Below are 17,414 nucleotides of genomic sequence, written 5' to 3' on the forward strand. Positions count from 1 at the left end.
AGATAGATAGATAGATAGATAGATAGATAGATAGATAGATAGATAGATAGATAGATAGATAGATAGATAGATAGATAGATAGATAGATAGATAGATAGATAGATAGATAGATAGATAATAGTTAATCGTCACCTTTCACTGGCCCTTTGTTAAAAAAAAAAAAGTTAATAGTTTAAGATTCTAAACCAGTTGGAAACTACTGATCTACAAACCCAATTCCAAAAAAGTTGGGACACTGTACAAATTGTGAGTAAAAAAGGAATGGAATAATTTACAAATCTCATAAACTTATATTTTATTCACAATAGAATATAGATAACATACAGAGATGGGCATGTATGAGCATGGAACAAAGAGTGACAGCGGCGTTAGACAAAAGAGAAAAGCAAATCACTGTGGAATTTAAAATCAGTCACACTGTACAAGACACAAAAGTTCACATGGAGAGAAGACCAAGGCGGTTTGAGGGTCAGTGAATATTCAGAGCTCAGTCTAGATATCAATGGATGTGTCTGTAGCCATGCTTTGATGAAATACAGGAATATGGCTGACTTTAAAAGAATTGTTGAATCATTACATCTGCAAGAATTCATTATGACTTAGTAAATCTTTCAGAAAAAAACCAAAGCTGCAGTCTTAGCCTAAGACACGCTCAAAGAAACGTTTACAGATCGGTTTACTGTTATCATCAACTTTGACACTGAGAAAATGCAGTATGTACATAAACTAAGTTCAATTGTAATTAATTTTGTAAAAATGATAGTTATTCAAAAAAGTATATATTTCAATAGTTAAATGTTAAATTACATTATTTGTACAGGCAACACTTTTGGGTTGTTTGAGGAATGATTAAAAATCAGACTGACTTAAAGTTTAAAATAATTTAAAATAAATTAAAGACTAAAATAATTAAGAATCTCAAAAAACAAATACAACAACTTTAATAAATACATAAAAAATAAAGAAATTCAATGAGGTCATTCCACTGCTGAACCTCATTAGCCTTATGCATAACGCAAAAATAAACTAATACATTTGAACCTAAACATAATCTCCATATGTATGGAGTAAACTTGCTCTGTGGTGCACCTGGTACAGCATTGCCCTCACAATGTGGAACAAGCCTCGTGAAACACAGTTCAACAAAAGAGCTCAAAAACATGTAAAAACATGGTAAAATGGCATGGTTGAGTCAGCAAATGCATTTTTACCGCATGTGTTTTTTTTCTTTAACATCATCGCAAAAAAAATAAATAAAATAACAGCATCGCAAAAATGACATTTTATTTAAAATGTAAATTAAAAAATGGCATTTTTTATTTTTAATCGCTACTCATTTTTACTTTTTGATTCCGTAATATCTTGAATTCTTTGAGCATAACTATATACTACTGCACAGTTTCATCTGAAATATTCACTGCTGGATCTGGATTGATGGAAACTCTGTAAAGAGCAGAAGAAAAGTTTGCTACCTTTTTGTTCAGTGTTATCTGCAGAACAGGCTGCTGTTCCATAATTTAAATGAGTGCTTCCACTTAGTTGTAGAATACCAATGCCAAAAATCAAAAAACTACTGCCTTTCGAAACTACATCTGAAGCAGAGAGCAAACTGAAGGACTTTATTAATGATAAAAATTACAGACATAAAAGCTTAGTGCCAAAGACTTATTGGAAAAGACGAGGTGTTTTAGCTCAACTTAAAACCTTTGAGACTTACACATGTAGCGTTCTGACCTGACACAGGCCTCCCTCCAAACAAATTGCCCCCAATTTTGTGCCACCAAATGCGACCCTCGGATGTTCCCGTGACAAATTGGAATTGATTTGTGCCTTGGCTGCAGATTTCAGGGGTCACGACCCATGGCTGCTAAAAAGCATTCCTGTCATTAACATTCCAGACGCCCACCTCACTGCTACAGCGACGAGAATTTAAAGGCATGAATAAAATCAATCACTATTTTTCTTTTTCTTTCTTCCCCTTCACACCCTCCAGATAACCACACAAACAAACAGGCACACAAACACTTTCTATTTGGCCTCCTCTCTGCATTTCAATACACAGAGCAGGCATTTTAATGGAAAAACATTATTCCATATGTAAAACTCACTTGAGGAATGTAAAGTATGCGCCCTGATAAACAGATGGCCAGCTCCGAGCTAAGAAATATGAAGCTTTTTCGGAGATGTTTTTGCGTTTTTTTTCCACGCAGCACATTATATAGGGAAGGAGGTCATTTCTGTTATGCAGTATCTTTTGAACTCTGTAACTTTGTAAGAATGTCAGACTTTGAGAAATACGCTTTTGTCAAACTCAGGCACTTATATTTTCTTAATTACTGCTTGCATTATTTACATCAAGGCAATAAAATGAATAAGATGGACCTCATTAGGGTTGAAAATAAAGAGCTAAAGTTAGTTACCGCTGAATGATTAATACTTAGCTTGGATGTTTTGATACATTTATTAAACACTTTCTGAATTGTCATATTGCCATACCAATTTCTGCAATCAAACAAGGTGGGATGTGGGATGCCTTAGATAGTAACCAATATTCTTAAGAAAACCTGTTTTTATTGGAAATATTTAAAATAAAATAAAATAACCACTAAATCAGAAAATTACCAGCAAATCATTATTATTATTTAATTATTGTTATCTTTGCATTTATATGCAATTTTTTTGTGTTAGAATTAGGCATGGGCCGGTATGAGATTCTGACGGTATGATAACCTTAGATTTAAAAAAATATCACAGTTTCACTGTATCATTATATTGCGATTACAGCTCTTTTTAAATGTCTGGGTAAAAAAAAAAAATTTTTCCACTGAACACATTTTATTTTTAAGAAACATTTTGGAACAGTAAACATGTCAGGCTAAATAATTAGAATAAATAATAAAATGTTTCTTAATTAAATGCAGTCACTTAAGTGAGCCTAAACCTGCAGCTCATCAATAATCAGAACATAAATATATTATTTTCTGTAAAAAAAAAAATCCCTATAAATGAAAAAAATGCAGTCACTTAAGTGAGCCTAAACCTGCAGCTCAGCAATAATCAGAACATAAATATATTATTTTCTGTAAAAAAAAAAATCCCTATAAATGAAAAAAATGCAGTCACTTAAGTGAGCCTAAACCTGCAGCTCAATAACCAAAAATATAATCAAAACATAATTTCTGTAAAAAATAAAATTACAAAAATTATAAAAATGCATGCATAAACCAACAAGGTTTATGGAGACATGCTCGCTTTCTATACATTCATCTTTCAGTCCAAGTTATGATGCAGGAATGTTCACCTTTCCCGGATTAAGTTTGGAGCTATGGTTTGGAGCGGTGAGGTACGAGGATGTGTGCACATACACACATAAGGAAAGAGACAAACACACACACACACACACACACACACACGTGCGCGGGCTTACCGTACAATACTCAAACAGTGGCAAAGTTTTATTTTTTTATTTATTTTTTTAAATGCGTGATTTTGAACAGATGTAAACAATGGCAGGAGGCTTAAACGTATAGACGTGATACCAGCTAAATGTAATTATTGTACTAAATCGCAGAAAAGTAGGCTACAGTAGGTACTTTAGACTGCTATTCCTCGCTCTGTGAAGTAAGGTGAGGGAGGAAAATAGTTGACGTTAGCTAGTTAATTAGCCATGTTATCTGCCTCGGTCCTGCACTTTCCGTCTTTGACGACACGTAAAAAAAACTGCGCATACCGCAGGAACGGTATAACGGAAAATCGTGGTTTTAAAACCGTGACTTTTCCAAACCGCGGTATACCTTGAAACCTATTATCGTCCCATACGTAGTTAGAATATATAATAATAAATGGCAACAATGGTCAAACCAAAGCAGTGCAATTATTTTAAGTTATTAAAATAATAAATAAAAACAGTTATTTAAAATGTTCACTTACATATGATGACAGATAGATAGATAGATAGATAGATAGATAGATAGATAGATAGATAGATAGATAGATAGATAGATAGATAGATAGATAGATAGATAGATAGATAGATTATTGTTATCTCTGCATATGTGTATTTTTTTGTACATAGCAATACTGTTTATTGTATTATGTATGGAATTTATTAAAATAATAAATAAAAACAATTCTTTAAAATGATCACTTCAATAAATAAGCACCATTAAATCATTATTATTAATATTATTTTTTAATTACTGCCATCTCTGCATATATGTATATTATAGTACATAGAAATCTGACTTATTATTTTCTGTCCTGTCTGTGTAGAAGCATTCGAGTAAGTCTTTTTTGTACTTCACACATGATGCTTGTACTGGACATACGACAATAAACGACTTCGCAACTGAAAATGAGAGAAAATAAATGATGAATTTCGAGAAAAATAAAATAAATATTTTTTTTTTGTTTACATTTATAACATAAATAACATTATATGTAAAACTAAATTTGACAACATGTTATATTTATAAGACATAATGGACACGTTTTGTAACACACTGCATAGCAGGAATGAACATTAGAACGTGTGGCCAAAATAAGTCGATGCTAACGGCTCAATATGAAATTAGCCTTCCCGGCAGGACGTTTCTGCAGATGGCATGAATCTCAGCCCATCAGGTTCAGCTTCAGTGGATATCAATATCAGTCAGAGGCTGAAAGCAGCCATGTGCTCTGTGTTATTTACAGTGAGGGAGATCATGTCAGTGATACGAGGCAGTGATTGGAGAAATGGACTGAAGGAGAGCCACTGATTTCTGTGTAATCAGTGATTTTACAGCCCATTAACTCTGGCCAACTGAGAACCTGACTGGACATCTGCACAATGATTTGGGCGTTTTCTGCCTCCACATTTGGATGGACTCATGATCACGCATGTCATTGTAGATGTCAGGTTTGAATAAATATATAAATAAAATAGTAAATTTTCCCACTACACAATGAATTGATTTGAAAAATATGAGTAATAACTAGTCTTTTACCATTTTATCTGGATTATTATTTGAAGGAGTGAAAGCGCATTTCTCATAGTTGTCATAGAGGTGTGACAGTCATGTTCTCTGATGAGTTTCTGGTGTTGAGGGAAACAAAACCGTTGAAGTGACTAAATGTTTAGAAGACAGGAAACATCTGTGATGGCGGAGGAGTCACAACCCTAGAGACGAGAGCGTCAACAGTCATCGTGACGGGGCATTCAAGGTGACACCAGGTTGTTATGGTGACAAGCACTGAAAGTCTCCATGTTTCTCACATGTGTTTGCTCACGCACTCGTGAAAGTGCGCTCACAATAAGTCATCTGCTCTAGGTGGTAGCAGTGCTAATTCACAGAACATTTACTTTTCTGCAGAGCTGCTTTATTTTACCAAATCAGCTACCCCTACATTGGTCCTTTACACCAGTAAATCCTAATATGTTTTTGACATGCACAACCCCGGCTAATGAGAGCCAAGCGCACCTCACCGCACTTACAACACACACCAGGTTGAAGCTGTGGCCTCGTGATTAGCACATGTTGCACCCACACATCAAGCTGGAATGCTAATGTGGCTGATGTAAGTTCAAATCTGGCTTGTGACATTTCTCGATCCTGTGCCACCTCATCACTTCTTGTCATCTCCCTCTGTCTACTGTCAATAAATGCAACAAAAAAGCAAAAAGATATTCAAGACAAATGAGCATAGTTTACCTTCCATTTCACAATACCAAAAATGCATCCTGACTTTTTACTCTAAGTATCTGCATTATAATTTAAAAAAAATATTTTACAATAATAATAATATGAAAAAATATTTTTCATTGTGACATTATTTCCAAGATAGAGCATATTTTACCTTTAATTTAACATTTACATAAACCATCCTGACTTAACTATTTGCATTATTTTAAATGATTTTTTTAAATATTGTTAATAACATAATACAACTAAAAAGAAGAAGAAGAACAACACAACATAAGCAATAACCAAACAAACAATAAACAATATCAATCAAAAGTGTCTAAAACAAAATACAAGTTAATAAATAAAAATAATGACAAAATAAAAGTATTAAAATATTAAAATGATTAATTACTAATAATAATTATGTAATTTTCATGATCAAAACTATATAATAATAATACTATTATTACATATTATTTATAAACAATTCAAAAATGATCATCTTTATTGTTGCTGCTATTTCATAATTAAGATTAATTATAATTAATTAATATATATATATATGTGTGTGTGTGTGTGTGTGTGTGCATATATGAGAGCCAAGCAAAATCCACTGCTTAATATGAGCATTAAACATTTATAGAAATAAAATTAAAACTGTCCAGTCAAAGCTATTAAAAATATGTATTAGTTTATATTTAAATATACTTCAAGCATGCTTATATTATTATAAGCATATAATAAAAAGCAGGAGAACAAATTCAACCATAATGTATGTTACAAAAACCAACAACAACAACAACAAAAAACATTATATTAGTTCTGTCAAACCATCCAAAATAAAAGTTTGTGTTTACATAATATGTGTGTATACTGTGTACATTATGTATTAATTATGTATATATTCTTTAAATATATATATATATATATATATATATATATATATATATATATATATATATACAGTATACATTCTTATTAATATATATATTCTAATATATTGAAAACTAATATATATTTGTGACAATCATCAAAATGCTCTAACATGAGGAAATTAATCTTTCTCTCATCATTACTTTGCATTGTGGCCAGTTACACAGTGTCATCAAATGTCCTGGATCCAATTGCACTGATAAAGTGAATCAGGGAATGATAATAAAGCTGTTCAGAGGACCTGTCCCGTTCCTGTCTCTGAGGGAGGAATGCTCCTGAATAAACAGGTTCAGAGACAAGGATGTGTCCCACAGCTGGCCCGCTGCAGGTTCTGATAGCTCGCTCTAATGCACCTTCGCATTATGTTCAGAGATGTGGTGTGCATGTCGGGCGGTCCGCAGGTCTCCCCCGCAAATGTATATACGAGGAGGTGTGGGGTGGTACTGGAACAGGGCTGCGGGAATCCTGATAAGGGACTGGATAAACGTAATGAGGTTGTGGGTGTGTAAATTTGTGCTTACTCTAAACGGAAGGCGATTCTAAGCGTAGCCCAACAGCACCTTGGTTATTTGCTCCAGCAGCTATGGCCTGGAATAACAATCAGGAGGTTTGTCTCGCAGTCAGAGCACACTGTCAGTGTGTGTGTGTGTGTGTATGTATGTCACTCTAATCTGTCCGTGTGTGCTTGGTTAGTCATGAGGCCTATATTACTTTTGCCTTATCTGTGGTCCAAGCTGAATCAAACATTGATGGACGTTATGGAATGTCAGATGAGTGTGTGTGTGTGTGTGTGTGTGTGTGTGTGTGTGTGCGCGTTTATGCTTTAAAGTAGCAATAAGCCATGCAATCAGCACAACCGCCAACAGCAACATGGAGCTTAAACTTAACTATCCTTCCAGCAGACTAATGAAGGAAGGCAAGCATGCACACACGTTTGATCAACAACTATGGTCCATAACACACTTTATAGTTAAGCCATTAAGCAAGACCGCTCTATCCAGAGTGGATAAAATGCTAAAATGTTTCATGTAGGAAGGATGGTTCACACCAAGTCCACTTCGATTTTTATAGTTTAATACTTGGAAGCTGATAACACATTTGAGGTCATTCTCTACATGGTCAGTGGGTTTTTTAATTGATCGAGCCTCCAAAACAAACAAACAACAACAACAAAACTGCAGTATTCTGGACTTCACGACTCCAGAGCATCATAGAGATGTGATGTTTGATTTTTAAATCTTTTCAAACGCGTTTTTTCAAGCCAAAACATCTTGCTCCTGTGGTAAATATAAGCTACCTGCTGTTTATCTAGTTACCACTCCAGATGATCTAAAGCAATCATTTATTATTTTTTTACCTCTTAAAGTTGGTATGAAATGGAAAGTCACCCCATTTATTTTCTAAATGCATATTATTAACCTTGTAGAATGATTCATCCATGCATGTTTCATAAAAAAAAAATATATATACTGTATATGTATGTGTGTGTGCAGGGCCGGATTTACGCATAGGCATTGTAGGCACGTGCCTATGCTCGCTCGTCCAGGGGGGGGGGCCCAAACACAATGAAGAGATATATAATATTTTGTTATACTATGGGTTATCTTCAATAATAAAAGAGCCAAAACCTCAGAAGACATTGAGCAAATAAATATAACAAAAAATAGGGTAAAAAATGACAAACTATTTCCATGTCTTCCACCTTTTTTATGTACGGAAATCACGCTTTCTCTGGTTCTCTCTCACAGACGCACACACACGGACAGAAACTTGTCGTCAACGCCACCCCGCAAATTTATCAATAAAATAGTTTTGCAGCTGAAAAGCTATATGACATTTCTCAGTAGGGAGGTTCTTGAAGCAGTTTAACTTAAAGATTCGTTACTGCTGAGAGACGCACAGACGCAGGTATTCACACGCGCTTAATCTCTCTCTCTCTCTCTCTCTCTCTCTCTAATAACTGCATTAGACTGCATTAATAACTGCATTAGCCTGCATATCAATGGCTCAAGCCTCTGTTATTAGCTCTAAAATGACGTTTTGGAATTTGCAATGGTTTGAGGTGCATAAAAAATAGTTAAACACATTTCAGGACGGAAACATGTCAAATGTCTTGAAACAAATCATCTGTACAATGTCTTGATGTGTGGTTGTGACTCCTGGCCGTTAAAATTATTAGAGAAATAACACCCGAAGTGGTACGCCGCGCGTATTAATAGAATGGTCTTTCTGAGTTCTCAAACAAATTAAGAACTACATTCGATTCGATTTTTATTGACTGAACACATGTGCTTATTGCGATAGAAAACACTGTAACGTTTCCACTGATTAAGACATATTTTCGTTTGCTTGGGTGGTAATATTAGATCTTTTATATTAATAGGGAAGGGGCCCCAAAAAATTGTTTTGCCTATGTCACGAAAAGAGGTAAATCTGGCCCTGTGTGTGTGTGTGTGTGTGTGTGTGTGTGTGTGTGTGTGCTCTCTCTCTCTCTCTCTCTCTAATAACTGCATTAGACTGCATTAATAACTGCATTAGCCTGCATATCAATGGCTCAAGCCTCTGTTATTAGCTCTAAAATGACGTTTTGGAATTTGCAATGGTTTGAGGTGCATAAAAAATAGTTAAACACATTTCAGGACGGAAACATGTCAAATGTCTTGAAACAAATCATCTGTACAATGTCTTGATGTGTGGTTGTGACTCCTGGCCGTTAAAATTATTAGAGAAATAACACCCGAAGTGGTACGCCGCGCGTATTAATAGAATGGTCTTTCTGAGTTCTCAAACAAATTAAGAACTACATTCGATTCGATTTTTATTGACTGAACACATGTGCTTATTGCGATAGAAAACACTGTAACGTTTCCACTGATTAAGACATATTTTCGTTTGCTTGGGTGGTAATATTAGATCTTTTATATTAATAGGGAAGGGGCCCCAAAAAATTGTTTTGCCTATGTCACGAAAAGAGGTAAATCTGGCCCTGTGTGTGTGTGTGTGTGTGTGTGTGTGTGTGTGAGTGAATGTCGCATTGCTGCGTCAAAGTAGCAGCTTAAGGCATTTGTAGGCGGATAAGTAAGTTTGGGTACAGCATGGGAGAAGAGAGTTAGCGGGAGACAGGAAGCAAATACTGATACTAATCACTGAGCTCAATCTTTTTTAATAACAATATTTTGATCACTGGCAGCATATTCACCACATCCACCATCAAATGACAATGACATTTATATTTCATTGCATACAGTAATTGCATTGCAGTAAAGCCATTCAAACCAGTTCAACTTTTGCTGATGATATTCTTTTGTTTTATGCCTGTGGTAATTATGATATCAGATATGTAAATATAGTTGTGCAGGAAAATATATACTTACACGTTTACATACCTCGGGACTCTAGCGACCCTATACACGTTTTTACAAAAAATTATCAGAAAACAGGCACTCTTTTATATTTTATAATTTTTTTTGTTATATTATTTATAATGAATAGATTGAGGAATACTACGAAATTGATGTCTAACTTTAAAAAAATAAAGGAAGGAGAGGGTAGTGAATGATGTCCCGGGTGGCTAAAGACCCAAGGTATGCATTTAAGGGATAAAGAAACAAGTAGTACTAGTTTTAGACAGTAGACTTACACATTAAATGTTTAACCTGCTATTGTCCATACAATGACAGCATACATGAACTATCAACATTTTAAAAAAGACTAAAATGTAACATAAAAGTCCATATAACTTGTACACTAATAATAATTATTATTATAATTATTATTATTATTATTATATGATGATGATGATCAACCGAAGAAGAAGAAATTGAATAATAATAATTTAAATACAATATAAATAATTTTTTTAAGTATTTCTTTTTTATTTTGATGTGAATTACTTTGTTTGCACTATATTCTTCTCAAGTCTTCTGAAGCCATATAACATTTTTCTTTCTTTTTTTTGTGAGGAACAGACTGAAAGGTAAGTTAGTCACTTAAATCCCCATCCATAGCTCATTTCTCATTAAAAACTAATTAACTAACATGTGCTGTGCAGGGAGGTTGAATCCTGCTTGAAAGTTCAAAACATGTTCAGTAATAACTTGGTTCATGTACAAAAACCAGAAAAAGAGTTTTACATGCACACTGGTAAAAGTTAATATTTCAAGTTCACTAACTATACTGAATCTAACCTCCCTGTGCTTAAAAGAATAAATAAATGCCTCCTGAAAATGAAACCTTCTGGATAGGAGCAGTCGGGTTAGAGCTGTAAGCTGATGTCCACTCACCGAAGACCCTGCTGTAAGCCAAATCATCCATGTCAGAGAGACATGCAGCTCAGAAATCTCTTAACAAAAATGCTCTCATGGAAAGGTTCATGGAGTGGGAGAGAGAGAAACTTGGATTAGGTTGCCCAGGAAAACCTAGAGGGCAAACACTCCAACATCACAGATTGAATTTTACATACTTTCTCTCATCTGGGAAGGAGCTGGAGTACATTTGAATAGATAAGAGTTTTACTCTATTTATAGATCTGCATACTTTATGATTAAGCCTTCAAAAAGACATTACAAAAAGCTAGATAAAGGTTCTTCTTCCAAACAAAGATGGCATGTTCTTAGATACCAGACCCTGCAAACGTGGGCAACATGTCCACATGTAGGATAAGAAATAAAATTGTGTGAAACAGACTGTATTGTTACACACATGTATAATATTCAGTGACCTCCAGCTTCTGTTCTGTTGTTCTCCATTATGAACTAAAATCAAATACATTTAGTTTATCATATGAAAGGAAAATGGCAAGGTATCTGCTTCACTGAGAGGCATTTTGCATCAAGGCCTTTAGTATGTAAGGTTAGTATTCTCAGGTACATTAGCTTTTGTTCAAAGTGTCCGCTGGCTCATTGTAATTCTAGAGCTGTATAAGGCAGCGTGATTATGCTTGTATCAGAGAGAAGATGCAGAGATTAAGCAGAAGCAGCCGACGGCTTTTAGCGGCTGTTCCTGTGGGCGTTCAGTAAATGTTTATGGTGGGCATGCTGAAGCTCGGACAGACAGTCGCATGGGATGAACTGCTGAGAAGGAAATGATAACGGCTATGTCAGCATTGTTCGTGAGGGATTGTGTATGTACAGAAAAGTATTACTTCAGCTTCTGCAAACCTATATACAGTATATGATGACTCATCACCAATTTTTAAAAACTGATCTGCATATACAGTGACGAGAGAATGATGGTTCATAAAGACCCGTCTGAGCACAACATGAAGACATTTTAATGAGTTCTCACAAATCGTGCTGTCAACTTTACACCAGGTGAATGAGATGCAGTACTTACAGTTAAAGCTTTGTATTGAATTTTTAGTGAAAATGAAATAAAAAATAAGATAACATGGAAAACAAAATAAGGGAAAACTCAACCTAATTTCATAAGGACAAAACTTTATTTTGATTAAAAAATAACTTGTTCATAGAATAGAACTTTGATAGAATACTTTTAAATATGAAATGAAATCCAAGGACAAACCCATATCTTAATAAAAAAATAAAATTTTAAATAAAAAAAATTATAAAATGCAATTTTTAAAAAAGCATTAAATCCATGGACAAAAAAAACTATTTTCATAAACAAAAACTCTGAATACATTTTATAATTATACTTTATAATAAACAGTGGAGAGGGGGCAAATTCAAACATGCTCTGCCCACATGAGCACCAAAACTTAATGCTTTGCAGCACATATATTAATCTCTAGGATTGTCAAGGTTCTAAGGTAAAGTAAAAAAAGAAAGTTTGTATGCAAGTGTGTGTTTGATCAGACTGTGGATGAAATAACAAATGCAAGAGTGTTATCCTATCACAAAATACCTGGAGCACAAAGGGGAAAAAAAGTGAAAATGAGAACAGGGAGGGAACAAAATGCAAAACCGGAGAAAAAGTGGGAGTGTGTCAGGAAAAAATTGGATTATGAGAGAAATATGTGGACAGAAACATAGTCAACAGTTAGGAGGAATACAAGAGAGAAAACTAATTAATGAAGCACCAATGGCATAAAAAGACACCATATTACAGAAGCTAAAGGTGTTATCGCAGCACAAAGACTCATATTCTACCACAGGGATACTGAAAGTCCAGTTCATATGTAAATTCTTGGCCGATGCAAGGATATGACTAGTCCGCCACTACTATCAAGACTCTTGTTGAGAATTCAGCTGCACCGTCTGTGTTGGCACTGCAAGTGAATGATGCAATAAATCAGAACACCAGAATTATAATGAACAAAGCAGACTGTAAGAGAACACGTCTACACAGAAAACGAGTGACAAGATGCAAAACGACAAAACTTGTTGCATGCTAGTTGCGTGCAATGCAAATCAACAAATGTGTATACAGTGCAAGTCCTGTTTTGTTGTGTTGTTTGCTGTTCAAACTTTACAAAACTCAAATTGCATTTAAATCAAATTTATTCCCAAAAGGTTTCACAGTTCATGAAGCAGTTCATGACACACAGCAGACAACACCAAATATTAAAAGCTCAACAGCAAAAACAGAATAGATTCCCAATCCACTACACCCAATTATGAACTGCAACAAATATACACCATAAATTATTTATCTAAGATTATTTGTTTTGCAAGATATTGATAAATGTCACATTTAAGTCAGTGTCACTTGCCATTTTTGTAATTAATTGTGAACTACAAGAAATTGCAGAGTAAAAATTTAAATTGATGTAATTATGTAATTAATCAAATTAATATGTAATTTTATTGAGTATGACATTTACAAGTGAAGATCAAATCAATATATTGAAAGCATTTATTCATTTAAGGAATGCATTTTTATGTAAATAATATTTAAATTCACTCTGACTACATTCTTCTGGAAAATAAAAAGGCTCTCCAAAAAACAGAACAGCATTTTTTTATTTTATTTTTTTGGTTACTGGACATTTTAAAATCAATCAAGTATCATGTAAATTATTACTAATACCAGGTCATTTTATTTGCTGGCCCCTCGATCCCCCTGCATTTTCTAAAAGTGGCCCTTGAGCTGCGCAATTTGAGTATCCAACCATTTTTGTTTTCTTCAGTTTTCCCCTCAATATTTCTCAATCACACTTTCACATATACACAGAGCCAGATGGTTTATTTTTGCGTTTGTGAGGTTGTGCAATGACTCTTCCATATTAAACCTTGCCACTGGACCTTTATCAGTTAAATAAACCAGCCTGGTCTTCTGATTATTCAATAAAACCACACAGTCCTATCGATCTCCGATAGCATTTTGTACAAGGGGTACTAGGTTTTTTGTTTGTGTGTGCGTGTATACGTGTGCGTCTGAGGGGTTGCAGTTGTTCATAAATCATTCTAGGAGACAGTTGTGAGCAAGCCCTTCATTTTATGTGCCTGTGTGTTTAACCCTCTAACCATGAAGGGTGCTAACCCAGACTACACAATCACACGACTGCTGCACACACACACACACACAACCACAGGACTCAGAAGGGAAGACAGGATGAAATGAGCAGTTGAAGGCAGAGAAAAGATAGGGTGAAAAATGGAAGAGCGGTGGTTGAGAGAGCGAAAGAAAGGCCCTACAGCATAATAATGTCAAACGAGAAATGGGCTTGGTGAAGCACTGAATCTCTTTCCAACCAAAATCACTGAAAACTGCAGCTTCCAGTTCAAATGCACTTGCCTGTGAGTTTCTTCTGCTATTTTAACAATTTGGACTATTGTGAAAATCGCAGTATGCTACATTTTTTTAGGAAAAATCTGTATATAATACAAAATTCTGGGCATTCTGTGTAAACTCAAGCATTTGCTTACTACTGAAATGTAACGGTTTACTCTTGGAGCCACATCTCAGTATCTCTGGAACTGAACCATACAGGGCCTTAAAAGTTTAGATACTAGAGGAAAAGGTTTTATATCTTTATATCTAGGATGTTAAGATGTCTTTAACACTTCTTGAGTTCTAAAAAGAAAACTTGAACAGTTTCAATTTTGAACTGTCACCAATGCCAAATAATGCAACAGTAACTGCTAAAGTCAACGTTTTTACTAATAGACCTACCAATATCTGTGTAAAAAAATATAATATTGATGCTGCCATCTTTTATTTTAAAGTTATTTTACCCCCCTGTAATCTGGATTTAAATATCATTCTCAGGGTTAAAAAAACTCTACAAAATAGCTGATTACTCAGTAAATATTTATCCATGAAATGTAATCCTTTGGCTTTCATTGTTATTTGTGGTAACACTATAGGGACCAATTCTCACTATTAACTAGCTGCTTATTAGCATGCATATTATTAACATACTGGTTGCTTATTAGTTGCTTATTAGCATGCATATTATTAACATATTGGCTTTTTATTAGTACTTATATTCACATATTCTGCATGAACATATTCTACATCCCTAATCATACCCAATACCTAAACTTAACAACTACCTTACTTACTATTAATAAGCAGCAAATTAGGAGTTTATTGAGGCAAAAGTCATAGTTAATGGTTTGTTAATAGCGAGAATTGGACCTTAAAATAAAGTGTGGCCTTATTTGTCTTTCTTCAGAAAAAAATATTAACAAAACCAACAATTTTAGCCAGGAAAGTTTTTGAAATGTGGTTGATTTGACACAGTATGACCCATTTTCTAAAGTGGAAAACAACTGCTTGTTTTGTACAAAAACCTTCAAATATGCAGCCAGGGTGTGTGTTTGATCATATCGATGGTTTGATTAGCGGTTTGATGACTGGGGGTGGTTAATTGGAGCCTTGGCTTTTCTGTGAAAGGGGTGGGAAAGGTCATCGCTGAAGTCTGCGGAAGTGAGTGGCATTTCCTGAGCCGCTACGGTTGGTGAGACAGGGCCGAAGGGAGCGAGTTTACGGTGGGAGAGGTATAGAGGAGTGAAATGAGGATGCTAGTTCAGTGTCACAGAGGGTAAAAATGTCAGTGTGTTTCATCATCCCCTCCCATTACAGTACACACACTCATATGTGAGCATACACACAAAGAAAGAGCCGTGTAGGAGTCATAGCTGTCAAATAAGCACTCATTAAAAATTGGTCAAGCATGCGTGGTTGTGCAGATCAGCCAGGAACAATGGGTTACGATCCAGTAAAGGGAATTATCAGTCAGAAGGGAAGGTTACAAAATATTTCACCAATGCAGACAAAGTTTTTGTACAGCTAGAAGAACCCCGCTGTGAGTTTCTCCCTGCATTTTAGCCCAGAGCACAAAATTGAGGTTTAAAATAGACCGTAGCTCATAAATGATAGTTATTGTGTGGAAAAGACACACTTGGGACACACTTGGGACTATATATATATATATATATATATATATATATACGTGTATATATATACAATTGTTATATATAATATTAAATTGTATTTAATTAAAATATTACATGTTAAGTATGTTTTTTTATTTCTATTGTAAATGATTAATGTCTGCAAACATCTGTGTATCACTCGATTGGAGTCTGAGTGTAACTACACTATCATAAAAAAGCAAAAAATCTCACATTATTAAAGCTCCTGATCAGAGAGGGTCAAGCACTTGCAAATCCATCCAAAGCTGATTGATTTTGATTTGCCTCATTCACAGCTCCATTCAAAGAGAATTGTGTGCTCTGACGTATGGAGAGAATTATACAAAGAACCTTTGTGAGAGTGAAATAATCATTTCATGACAAATTGCAATTGTATTCACAGGCAGAATGAAAAAAACTTTTAAAAAAAACAGTCTTTTCTTCTGAGCTCCTAATTATCCTTCATTTTCACAAATTCATTCTGGCTTTTTTCGTTCTCTCATTCGTTCACTTTGCTGCCTGTGAACCCTTCATATCTCTAGCTCTCCAGTGGGTCGCAACCTCTTCATTGCAAAGTGGTTTCTGATCGGTGGCTGAAATATGTGCTTGGTGTGAGGGGAAAAGGACTCACTGTGGAGACAGGGAAGGTTTCAGGTTATTCATCTCTGCATGCCTATTGTAAGGTAGAATAGAGGTCTAGTACTCTATGATTACACATCATACCTCTACAACGCATCTGCAGAATAGGTCTAAGCATATGCTTGTATACTGCAAACGATTTACTGTTGAATTTGTGCAACATTAAAAAGCAGTGACTTGTTCTATGTGTGTATATGTAGTGGCACTAGTTTTTAAATCATGTTGATTTTCTTTACCAAACTTATTTTAGTAATTCAGAAAAGGGTTCAGAACAGCTTTTGAACAGCTCACTCACGACTCACGCACTGAATCGTTTGGAGCAGTTTCTCATTCAGTAAAACAGCAACAGGATACTTCAATACATAGATCACAAAACAAGCACTGAAATAGATGTACAGTGGGTACGGAAAGTATTCAGACCCCCTTACATTTTTCACTCTTTGTTATATTGCAGCCAATTGCTAACATCATTTAAGTAAACATTTTTTCCTTATTAATGTACACACAGCACCCCATATTGACAGAAAAACACAGAATTGTTGCCATTTTTGCAGATTTATTAAAAAAGAAAAGCTGAAATATCTCACGGTCCTAAGTATTCAGACCCTTTGCTGTGACGCTCATATATTTAACTCAGGTGCTGGCCATTTCTTCTGATCATCCTTGAGATGGCTCTACACCTTCATTTGAGTCCAGCTGTGTTTGATTATACTGATTGGACTTGATTAGGAAAGCCACACACCTGTCTATATAAGACCTTACAGCTCACAGTGCATGTCAGAGCAAATGAGAATCATGAGGTCAAAGGAACTGCCTGAAGAGCTCAGAGACAGAAATGTGGCAAGGCACAGATCTG

Source organism: Sinocyclocheilus grahami, unplaced genomic scaffold (genome assembly GCF_001515645.1).
Source record: "Sinocyclocheilus grahami isolate Dianchi unplaced genomic scaffold, SAMN03320097.WGS_v1.1 scaffold207.1, whole genome shotgun sequence".
In the NCBI taxonomy this organism is placed as follows: domain Eukaryota; kingdom Metazoa; phylum Chordata; class Actinopteri; order Cypriniformes; family Cyprinidae; genus Sinocyclocheilus; species Sinocyclocheilus grahami.